Genomic DNA, 12951 nt, shown 5'->3' with positions numbered 1-12951 from the left:
TGCAAGAAAATAGAGGGCCCATGGTAACACAAACAAATATAATAAATGAGCAAAAAGGCAAACGAAAAAGACGAATGGAAGAAGGGCGTAGAAAAGGGAAATCTTTTCGAAAATCGTTTTAGAAGTGGGGGAGAGGAAAATGACAGGCGAATGACGAATAATGTAATGCAAGAGATGAGAGTTTATAATGGGTACTTGGTATGTCTTGACTTGGCGTAGATCTCCCCGACAACGGCGCCAGAAAATTTTCCTGCTACTTCTTGAGCTTGCGTTGGTTTTTCCCTTGAAGAGGAAAGGGTGATGCAGCAAAGTAGAGATAAGTATTTCCCTCAGTTTGAGAACCGAGGTATCAAACCAGTAGGAGACAATGCACAAATCACCGAATACCTGCACAAACAATCAAACAACCTTGCACCCAACGTGATAAAGGGGTTGTCAATCCCTTCACGGTTACTTCCAAAAGTGAGATCTGATAGAGATAGATAAACCATAAAGTAAATATTTTTGGTATTTTTTATTTATAGATCGGAAAGTAAAAGATTGCAAAATAGTAGATCGGAAACTAAAATTGTAGATCGGAAACTTATATGATGGAAAATAGACCCGGGGGGGCATAGGTTTCACTAGAGGCTTCTCTCAAGATAGAAATAATACGGTGGGTGAACAAATTACTGCCGAGCAATTGATAGAAAAGCACAAAGTTATGACGATATCTAAGGCACTGACCATGAATATAGGTATCATGTCTGTGTCAAGTAGACCAAAACGATTCTGCATTTATTACTATTACTCCACACATCAACCGCTATCAAACATCCATCTAGAGTATTAAGTTCATAAAGAACGGGGTAATGCATTAAGTAAGATGACATGATGTAGAGGAATTAACTCAAGCAATATGATGAAAAACCCATCTTTTTATCCTCGATGGCAACAATACAATACGTGCCTTGCTGCCCCTACTGTCACTGGGAAAGGACACCGCAAGATTGAACCAAAGCTAAGCACTTCTCCCATTGCAAGAAAAACCAATCTAGTTGTCCAAACCAAACCGATAGTTCAAAGAGACTTGCAAATATATCAAATCATGTATATAAGAATTCAGAGAAGATTCAAATAACATTCATGGATAAGCTAATCATAAATCCACAATTCATCGAATCTCGGCAAACACACCGCAAAAAAGTAGTACATCAAATAGATCTCCAAGAACATCGAGAACATGGTATTGAGAATCAAAGAGAGAGAAGAATCCATCTAGCTACTAGCTATGGACCCGTAGGTCTGTGTTAAACTACTCACGCTTCATCAGAAGAGCAATGGTGTTAATGTAGAAGCCCTCCGTGATCAAATCCCCCTCTCGCAGGACGCCAAAAAAGGTCCCTACATGGGATCTCACGGGTATAGAATGTTGCGGCGGCGAAAAAGTGTTTTCGTGGATGCCTCTATTGGTTTGGGGATATAGGGGAATGTATAGGCGAAAGAATTAGGTCAGGAGGTGCATGAGGGACCCACAAGGGCGGGGGGCGCACCCTAATCACCCCGCCCCCCGCCCGGGCGCGCCCTTTGTCCTCGTGGCTCCTCTGACTTCATCTCCAAGTCTCCTGGTTGTCTTCTGATCCAAGAAAAATCATCGTGAAGGTTTCATTCCGTTTGGACTCCGTTTGGTATTCCTTCTTTGCGAAACTCAAAAACAGGGCGAAAATAGGAACTGGCACTGGGCTCTAGGTTAATAGTTAGTCCCAATAAAATAACATATTAATGCATATAAAACATCCAAAACAGATAATATAATAGCATGGAACAATCAAAAATTATAGATACGTTGGATGCGTATCAGCTCACCCAACGCCCCACAAGATTTTTTCTGACACTAGTAGGTCGGCTCGTTAACAGTCTGCCATGTTTTGGGCCAAATTATGACCCATAAAGGATCAGGCCTATTAACAACCTGACCTGTTTTGGACCGACTTATGATCCATATTAGATTCTCCCGTTAACAAGCCATTGTGCTTTTTGTCCCATCGAAGGCCCGGTTTGTATTTCGGCCCATTAAAGGCTCGTTTAACAGTTCGGTCTGATATTCATTTCGGCCTGTTAGAAGCCTTGGTGCATATGGGCTGTTGTCGGCCCGGTTTCACTTTTGGCCATTTAACAGCCCGTGTTGGATCTGTGCCTATTTTTGGTCCGAAGTGACTTTCGTTCTCTTAACGGCCCATAGTTTTCGTGGATAAATTTCAGACCAACCTGACTATCGACCTGTTAAAGGCATGTGACATTGTTGGGCCTAATTATGGCTTGTTTTGCATTTGGCCTGGTTACAACCGAGAATGTTATTGGGCTAACCAAGGCTACAGATAAATTTTGGCATGTTAACGGCTCATATGTAGTTGGGCCAATCAAGGGCATACGTAAGTTTTAGCCTGCTGTCGGTCCGCAAATTGTTCGCCTCAATTCAGGCACAATCTACTTTTCACCCTGTTAAAAGCTCATGGTTTTTTCTGGCCTAACTAAGGCCCGCAGTTTACTTGGCATCTTAAAGGCCTGAAACTATTAGTGGGCAAGTTTACGTGTAGGCCTGCTAATGGCCCTAGATGATTGTGGGCCCATGTTTCGGCCAATATGTAGGGCATTGCGGGCCAACCCGTTTGAGTATCGTAATTTTTTACATATATACCAACGTTTTGTCCTATTAGCCTGCATCAAAGCTTACAACTTTTTCAGTGAGCGACGACAACATTTATATTAAATAAATTACAACATTGTGACTAAGAATAAACCTAGACTATACGAAAAAGAAATTGCAACGTATTATATCCACTAGGCATCAAAGATTGTACGAATGATAATAAAGTGCAACCAGACGGCAGAGTACATAAAATGGGCATCAAAGATCACCACCAGTGCAAATAAACACACCGACAAAATAAACACAGATCGACAACACTTCAACACAGTTCAAGAAAGGTTAGCCCTTCCCGGGAGCTGCAACGCAAGCATCTGAGCAAGCTGATGATACTGCACTTGTTTGACACTTATATCCTCCAACTGTAGCTGCATAGCATCAATAGACGTCATGTACTTCTGGTTAGTCTTCCATACAGATTGGAGTTCCAGTAGGAGTTGAGCTGAAGCATGTCTTTCTGCTTGAATTTGAGACTGAAGAAGTCGAACAGATTCACACAGTGACTTCATCGAGCTTCTGTCACTACTATTAGCGAGTAACTCCGACACTATATTAAGACATGACTTTGAGGTTGTATCTCTATCCCAAGACGTGTTTCCTTCTTCCCTGTAATATTTGTTAGAGTGACAAGCAATGAGATCGTCTCACTATCATTGTGATATTTCTTCCTGGCATCAATGATATCACCCAGAAAGAGAAGCAAGCAGACAGATAATAGGTTTTGCACGTATAAGCATCAGTGTTGTCAATTCATATCATTTCTTAGTGGAAAATAAAGAGACACGGTTTAAAATAGCATTAACATAATATGCATTGTTCATAGTAAGACATGGCAGGCGATGGCATTGTGTAGAAGTGGCCAGCTTCACCACACCACTGGATTACAGATCAAGAACACCATACATGTAGTACAAGCATCAATGGTGAGTATACTATCAATTTATCCTATTTCAGATTGGTAATAAAGAGACACGATTTAAATAACATGAACATAATATGGCATTGTTCATAGTTAAGACATGGCAGGATAGGACATTGTGCTGGAGTTGGTAGTTTCCCCACCCACTTGATTACAGATGAAGAACACAAGTATACATGCAGTGCTAAAGAAAATCACTTGCTCTGTTTAGTTTGATTTACATGGTATGAATAACGAACTTGCTTGTACAACTAAAAGTTGAAATTGAGAAGGACAAACTTAAGTTTATAAACATCTTTGTAATAAACTTTGAACATGCAATTTGATGCAAATGACAAAAATAAACAGCAGTTACAGTCATAGCTAGCCAAATATACACAACAAAGTTTGAAGACACGAGAAGGACAAACTTGTGTTAGTGGTGAAGACCCGCTCTATAAAGCCTTTGTCCATGTTGATGTGGGGGGGGGGGCAATTCAAGAAATTTACCATAGAGTCTTCTTTATAAGCATTGCCTTTGTTCTACATTTTGTTAAGAGGAAATATAGATGTGATAATATAGAAACAAATATATATCATTGAAGTTAAGATGTAGAGTGATGCTACATAATCAACTAGCTATATATTAAGTACAACATGCATGCAAAAGGTACTGACAAGAGCAATGCAGAGCTAAACTTCTTTAGTCGCATCGTTTTATTCAACATTTTGGTAAGAGTAAATATAGATCTGATGTGTAGAAAATGGAGGGCAAGGGAAAATAAGCTGCAATTGATGGTACAGGAACAACTAGCCGACAATATTAGTTCAGTGATAAAGGACAACAGATACTTACAAGAACAATGCAGAGCTAAACTTCTTCATAAGCATTGGGTTTATTCTACATTAATGCAAGCACTAATATAGATCTGTTGATTTGGAGCGAATAGTGGATAAGCAAGCTATCATGCACACTAATGTCACATAATCAACCATGTATAAATGTAAGTACATCGATACAGGACAATATGTACTAACAAGAGCAAAGTAGCAAGCAGCATAGTTGCAATATCCTTGGTTTTGTGGCGCTGATTCTATCACCAATATAAGTGGGGTGCTATCTAATTTCTCCGGTGCCACCACATTTTTGAAGGACTTTGCTTGTACTCCTTCAGGTTTGATTATGCAATCACTCTCTTCCTTTTGGATGTTTGATACATAAGAACAACATTTGAATGAAAAAAACATGGTATGATGATAAATGGAATAGGTATTGATAATGGATGGGCATGACATCTTCACATATATGATGAGTAAACTAAGCAGATGGCGGTGCAACGAAGTAGAAGAAATGCAAGACACCTTATGCAAGATACGTGCAACCAACAAAAACCTTGCCAAATTAGAACAGACACCTTGTTGGGTGAACAAGATAGGCCATCTGCCATTGACTCCTTTAGCTCGGAATAGTTATTAGGATCATATTCTAAACACAAATCTATAGGTGGGGAGCGTGTGGGTTTCATTGCATCTAGAATGGAACTCGGTCCCTTGAATCATTTGTTTGATTCATTTATATGCATTATAGTCCGTAGCAACGCACATGAGTTCTACTAATATTCTTTTATTTGTGAGCCAAAGTGTTACTTGGGTGACTAGTGGAGGTCGATGTATCTCACTATCTCTTGCAGAATATGAATAACGCAACCCGGGAGTCACCAATTTCATACGATGGTGCTGCAGCCATAACGAAAAATCTTCAAATTGCTCAAACCGGAGGAACATGATTATTTGAGTTAAAAATGCAAAACTTAAAATCTCTCAAGAGAAACTGAAAGATTGAACATTTAGTGCTACTATAATGATCTAGGAAAGAAAAGTGGTTTGAAAGATATCAGATGACTCACCAAAAACCGAAAGACATTTAGAAAATAAATTCCAATCTGAAGAGTTCCTACCATGGATAAGCTCATATTAACCCACCAATTTTGGATGTAATTGTAATTTTTCCAGGAAGTTTGGGGAAGAAATTGGAATGGACTAATACACATTCATACAAACATCCTTCTTAGGGTACGTAATATATACTTCAAATTCCAGAAAGGCCATTAGGTCACCTTTGGAAGCTAAAGCGAAAGTTTTAGTTGCTTTCCTTCATTTTGTTTTGTAAAAAAAGATAACATAAAAAGTACTCTTTTATTTTGTTACTTCTTCAATTTCTTTTGGAAACCTAAAATCAGAAAATGTTTTCTTTTGTATTTACTTGTTGTTTCTTTTCACCGTTTAAAAAATATTTTGGAAAAGAACAACACTTTTTACTATATTGATTGTATGACTCTTATCTGTGTCTTCTTTAAGACAACAACAATCACACAACATTTTATTTCCATTTGCATTTTGATGCATTTTATGATATATGAAAAGAGAAAACGATAAAAAAATTGCTTTTTGCTTTTTTACCTTTTGTCTTAAGTTAATAAAACTAAACAATATATATTATTTTGTGCTCTCCCTCATGCTTACTTCTTTATTTTTTAGTATTCTAGCTACATTCCATGGTCAAGTCTGCATGTGCGTTTTATTATTACTATTGATCATTCATTTGAGCAGGTGACAAAGCAATAATGATGCTATATGATGGAGTGCTATGTCAGGAAAGCTGTTGTGATCATCTTTACTTTGCTTATGTGCAGATTTTCATTAATGTGTTCTCTTCATATCTCATATTTTACCAGTCATGTGCATAGTGATAGTTTGATGAATCAATCTTTCCCATGCAAACTTCTTATTAACTAGTGAGTTATATTAACTATTAATGAAAAAAGTTGAATCATAATATATTGTGCTAATATAGTATATCATTTTTGAAACTTGGGCGATTGACCTGGGGTATGATCATGCATGTTCTATAAAGCCTAACATAAGTCTCGGTGGTATTATAACTCAGAGTACTAATGTCCTACCTAACCATATTACCACTTAATAATTACTTGTGCAAAATGCATGATTGTGATCTTTTATACTATCTAGTTGGTCGCTCCTAGTCGTGTGCTAGGGTTCACATGTACTACCATGACTTCTGATTATGGATCCAAAATACTCGAGTCAAGTCTAGCCATTAAGTGTATGTTATACCTACATATCCATATGAGTTCATGAGGTCATTCCAAGTAAACTTTCATAGGCACGACAACAAAATAAAATAGGTTAATAAATGTTATTGTTTAAGTTTTTGATGATTTGGGATAGGTTCACCTCACTCCGGGTTTGTATAAGTTTAAATGTTGAACGAATAAGTTTTTGATGGTTTTGAATAGGTTACTAAATAGGTGCACCTCTACTCCGGGTTTGTATTCCTAGTCATCACCGGAACTTCATTGATGTCTCTGCAGATAGTAATGTCAATCTTAAAATTTACAAACTTGCGATATACTATGTTATCACTTTATATAGGTCATAATCCAGTTGACGCTTCATGTTATTGCATTATTAGTCACTATTTTGTTAAGATGATATCTTGGGAAGACATTGGTCACTAAACAAGTTTTATTCACTAGATAACTTTCATATGATCTTATAACTTAAACATGTTGATTGATTTTGCACATTTGTGAAGGAAGGTGGTCACAAAAGTTTCTTTGTTGCTTCACATTGTCCATTGAATTGCTTGAGAAAGAAATATCCTAACCTTCGGGGAGCCAATATGTCCAAAACACTTGCATTTTTCTTAACACTTATGCTTATTTTTGTCCTCTTAACTTTCTTAAATCAATAAACACTAACTGGACCGACTTTGTTTTCAGGAGAATTTCATTGGGGTTATTTATTGTACGGAAAATAAACTTCACCAAGAAAAATCTAGAAAATCCAGCAACAACTTTTGGAGGAGAAAGGGCCTGAGCCAGGAGATGGGGCCGTGGGGACTCTACGTCCACATGCCCTAGGTTCTTGGGCGTGTCGGTTCACACACAAGCGATTTTTGAGCGTATTGTCCCCGGAGCTAAGACACCGCCATTGTTGTTCTTCGTCCTGGATGGTTGTTTGGAAGCTGATCCTGCCTCCGGAGTGGAAATTTCATCACCATTGAGTCCATCAACTCCTCCACCATCTCAGTCATGCTTTACTCGTCCACGTTAGAACAATCCGATGTATGCACATTGGGTGATGGGAATTGAATTATGCCAATAATGTAATAGTGTCTAGATTGATGGGCCTTTGACACCTTGTATGATGATCGTTCACCAAGTCCTCTGACCTTGCCGGCATGGAGCGAATTCTAAGTGCTCCAAAGAAGAAACTGAAAAGGAAGAACACTAGTGGCATAGAAAAAAGGTTACCCTCAGGGCCAGTCGAAGGAACAAAGTAGTGCTCCCACAACAAACGAAGTTGGCCTCCACATTGATCCCTTAAAGACAGGTCACGAGAGCGCCAAAAGCACCCCAACATCTCAGCGATGAAGTCGTTAGAAAGACTGGTCGCAAGCAGTGTGATAAGAACGTTGTCTTCACATGGCGGCTGTTAGAAAGACGATGAAGCAAGGGTAGCATATCATACTACTACCTTGTACTTCCTCCGTTCGGAATTATTTGTCTCGAAAATGAATGTATCTAGAACTAAAATACATCTAAATACATCCATTTCTCCGACAAGTAATTCCGAACGGAGGAAGTACTAATTAAAATGTCTTGAATGTTCCAACAATAACTAAATGTCTTGAACATTTTCCAATGTCTGCTGGTGTGAAACAACACTTTGCAGTACGATAATAACAACATAAAAATGATAAATAGTTCAGGCAAATAACCAAAACACATGCATCCGATCTACTATGAAATTGTTGCAATGTATTGAGAAGATCTGCAAGAAGATCACAGGTGACGGTATGTGTGGTGATCCTTGTCACACTGTGCGCCAGGTGGAGACGGAGAACATCGGAACGTCGTCCCGGTAGATGAAGATGCATCGGCCATCATTCTGACTGCAAACCCTGTACGCCCTGCTATCGCCGGCCAGCATATGTGCTAGGATCGCCGTTTGCGCCACGGTGCCAGGGCTCATTGTCGCAGGCACGAACCCTGCGGCTTCCATCCGCGCCGCCCAGTCCACCATCCGCTCGTGGCGCTCCCGACGCTGCGCGCCATCACAGGCAATGATATCCCTGATCTGTGGCAGGAGCAAGCACCGTTCCACGTCCGCGCGCTCCAGTGCCGATCCGCGCGCAGGTACGCTCTCCTCCAGAGCGTCGAACAGAGCCCCGTAGTACTTGAGCGCGTTCCCGAACCGGTCCGTGAACTCCACGCTGTTGTGGCTGGCCTCCTGCTCCGTCACTACCATAAGCTTCGGCGATAGCTCAGCTAGTTTCCGGAGGAGCGCGTCGGCCCTCGTCATGGTAGCATGCGCCTGCCCTTTTCCTTTCCTGTCGTGAGGACGAGTGACCGCTTCTGCAAACTCGTTGGCGAGCAGACGGTGGAGCTGTAAGGTTGAGACGATGACCAGTGCTTCGCCGCTCCTGACATCGAGGGGCTCGATGCTGAGCAGCTGATTAATATGGAGTCTCACCGGGTGGAACTGGAAGCTGATGTGCAGCTGCTCAGCTTCCAAGGCGAGGAGCGCAGCGGTGCTGGACAGGAACTCGTCCTCCTCATTGACAATGGTCAGACGGAGGATTTGGTGGTGTGTGCTCGCCCCAGGGCGGTTGGCAAAGAAGCGGAGGAGCAGAAGCCACTGGCCGGGGTCAGAGCCGCCGAGATCGACGACGTGGAGCACGGCATTCCTCTCGGTCTGCACAGCGTCGATGATGGCATAGTTCGCTGCGGTCTCGGCGAGGCGGAGGAAAGGGCACATCACAGCGAAGTGTCGGCGTGCTGCGGTGGCCTCCGGTGCCGGGGTAGTCGTCGGCAGCTGCAGAGCGCGGCAGACGCCCTGCCATGGCTGGACAAGGCGCAGCGCCAGAGCGTCGGCAAACGAAGCCACGAGGCGATGCACTGGCTCGCCGTCGTCCGTTGCGAGACTGCATATCAGCTCTAGCCCCTTGTTTACCAGCTCCTTCTCCCCTTTGTCCAACGCGGCAGCGCAGGAATATAGAAGCTTGAAAAGGTGTATCGCGCGCTCCTCGTCGTGATTCTCATTCTGCGGTGCAGTCGGACGAGTAGGCGCTGCTGCCGACCTCACGTCCGGCAGCAGGAATGTCATAGTACCGTCGATGTTTGAGCGTACGAATGCCCCGTTCACTCCGTTTCCGAAATCCACCGACAACGCTGTTCTTCGAGGTACTGGCGCATACACTGGCCTGGTCGGTTCCTGACCTCTATTGTCTGGATTCATGATCGATCTGCACACATGAATCATGGATTGAATATTAGTAATCAAAATGCGAAAAACGAAAAAAGACATATAAACTGTGACATCACGTACGAGATGCCAATAATGTAATAGTAATCTACTCCCTCCGTTCGAAATTACTTATCGCGAGATACATCCATTTGTACGATAAGTAATTCCGAACGAAGGGAGTAAGTGGTAAGCGAGCCTGCTGACATTCCAAAATATATACTAAGTGTGCGGTCAACGTTCTATCCGACCTATGATACACATGTAATTGTGCACATGCACGAATGAACAATTTGATACTCCCTCTCTAAACTAATGTAAACAACTAATATAAACATTTAGATCATTAAAGTAGTTATTTAAACGCATTTATATTAGTTCACGGAGGGAGTGGTATTTTGAGGTGCTTTACCTCCACTTGTTCCACTCCCGTAACTCCCCTATAGTTGCGCCTAAGTATTTGGTTCATGAGCAATAGTACGAGCTAAATATAGTGTGCCGGTCTTGTTCTGGTCACTTTAAATAGGCCACATATGTAAAACTACAATCACACCGACACTTGAACACCCAAAGATAGTCTACAGCCGGACCTCTTAGAGCATCTACAACCGGACCTCTCAAACCCGTCTTATACGCCTGGGCGGACCGCCCGGTCAATGCTCGGTCACGATTTTTTGACCCAGACGGGCGTCTCAAACGGGTCTCAAACGCCCGAGCTGACCGGCACGCCTCATATTCAGTCCGAATATGAGGCGGATATGGAGGCGCCCGGGCACGCCCGCCGACTCTGCTGCAGGTCGTAGCGGTCCCACCTGCAGCGACAAAAGCTCCTCCATCTCTCATCGATGCAACCAAATTTTAGTCCCACATCACCGGCCGAGGCGGACACCGCCCGGCTTAAATAGCTACACCAGTGGATAGCAGCAAGCTTGGTTGTTGTGTAGGTCTATCAATTCTGGCATGTGTGATCGAGATATATTTGACACTAGATTGCATATCATTGACTGATGATTGTTCATCGAGTGTCAAGTTTGTCTCGATCATATACGTCGATACCTCTACTACAATGACAGTAGATTTTTGTTTTGTTTTCATGCATGGACGTGATTCAAAAAATACAAGCCGACACCAATGTTCCCTTTGTGAAGGATATAGACCCTGACTATGAATCTTCTATGTGATAAACATAGAAGATTCATAGTAAGAGTACATATCCTTAACAAAGGATGCAATGATGTCAGAAACTTGTCCCTTCTCGATGACCCGGAGATATTTAAGCTGGTCGACTAACTCATCGGTGAGGTGGACTAATACGGGTGTGAAAATATTAAGTATGAGCAATTTCCGGTGCCCAGCCAGCCCTAGGCTGACAGGATGATCGACGTGCATGGCCCTACATGTAACAGATGTTTTGAAAATAGGATACGTGGTTGTGAATTCTAAAATTTGAGGCATGCCCAGTCACTATCCGCGGGCGCGTCCGGACGCGTCCACGGGCGTTTGAGGGTCCAAATTTGCAACCTCCGGCTGTAGATGCTCTTAAACTCGTCTCTAACACCCGGGCAGGCCGCCCGATCACTGGTTGGTCGTGAAAAACCGACCCAGACGGGCTCCTTAAACGGGCCTAAAACGCCCAGACTGACCGGCGCCCCTTATATCCTGCCCAAATATAGGACAGATATGGGGGCATCCGAACATGTTCGGGCCCGTCCTCCACGTCGCCTTGGCCAAGCCTGGCCCACCCGGACCCCACAAATGTCCCCATCTAGAAAAACCCTAGACACTGGTCGATCCGAACTCAACTTCACTCATGTGCCTGTCCACTCCACCTCCGATCCCCTCCCCTCCGATCCGATGGCCGGCGACTGAAGCAGCGGTGGCTCTGGCAGAGAATCCGACGCCTCGACCATGGATGTGGAGGAGGTCGCCCTCCGCATCGCCTTGAGGCGGTCGCTGCTCGACCAAGGTGCCAGCGGAAGATCTTCTTCCTCAGCGCCCATCGCCCGTTGACGCAGCGTCGATAGCGTCACCGGCCCGTCCCGCCCGGCGCGCATCTCGGGCCGCTCCGCTCTCGTCGTTTAGGTACACCAACAACCTCCCTTTGTTCCAGAAGTGGTTCCGGGCCACCGCTGGGTCCTCATGCCCGCGCAAGCACCGACACACACGAGGACACCTGAGTCTGAGGCACGAGGAGCCCGCCACAAAGATAACGAGCAAGGGAGAGGGCAGCAGCGAGGGAGGCGCTGACCACACGGCAGTCACGCGCGACCGCGTCGCTCGATCTCCATGTCGCGCTCCTCGTGTCGGTCCACCGCCGCTCTCGCACGACGGCAGAGACGGATGTGCGGCACCTCTGCTGCAACAATGCCAAAGCACTCTGACTCGCCATTCAGTTGTCGGAGCATGGGGCAAGCAAGGAGGCAGCGGCGAAGGGAAGGTGGCCCGCCATGCCAAGGAGTAGGACCGCCTGCTCTGCAGGCTATCGGGCCAAAGCTGCTGCTCGGACTTCAACTTGACGAGCTGCTCCACCTCCAGCTCCAACGACGACGGACCACCACACACCGACGCCTACAGAGAGGAGGGGCATAGCCGCATCGACAACCGAAAGGGGTTGGGGCCCGTGAGGAAATTGTGATTTCCTCCGCCGTTCACCCTTGTGTTTATATTTAACTATGTTTTAATTAGTTTGTAGAATGGATTTGCACTGCTCCGAAAAACTATGCTCCTTTTGACCGACGATGAAATGGTGATCTGATGAACTGCGTGTGATGATCGTCTTTTACATAGCGTTGCATGCTTTTGTATGGTTTTGAGATTTCAGATATGAGGGATGCGGGTTGGAAGCCACCAAATGAGGTGTGCCCGCTCAATGCCCGCGGACGCGCCCGGGCGTGTCCTCGGGCCTTTGAGGGCTCGGATTTGCCCATCACGGTTGTAGATGCTCTAAGATACTAATATAGTATATTCCACATTTCTTCTCCGTGCGACAATCAATGTTATTTCCAATATTGATTGTCATTAGTAAATAATGTTGTTT

The sequence above is a fragment of the Triticum aestivum genome, chromosome 2B, assembly GCF_018294505.1.
Source record: "Triticum aestivum cultivar Chinese Spring chromosome 2B, IWGSC CS RefSeq v2.1, whole genome shotgun sequence".
NCBI lineage: Eukaryota > Viridiplantae > Streptophyta > Magnoliopsida > Poales > Poaceae > Triticum > Triticum aestivum.
Note: the sequence above shows the minus strand (reverse complement) of the source record.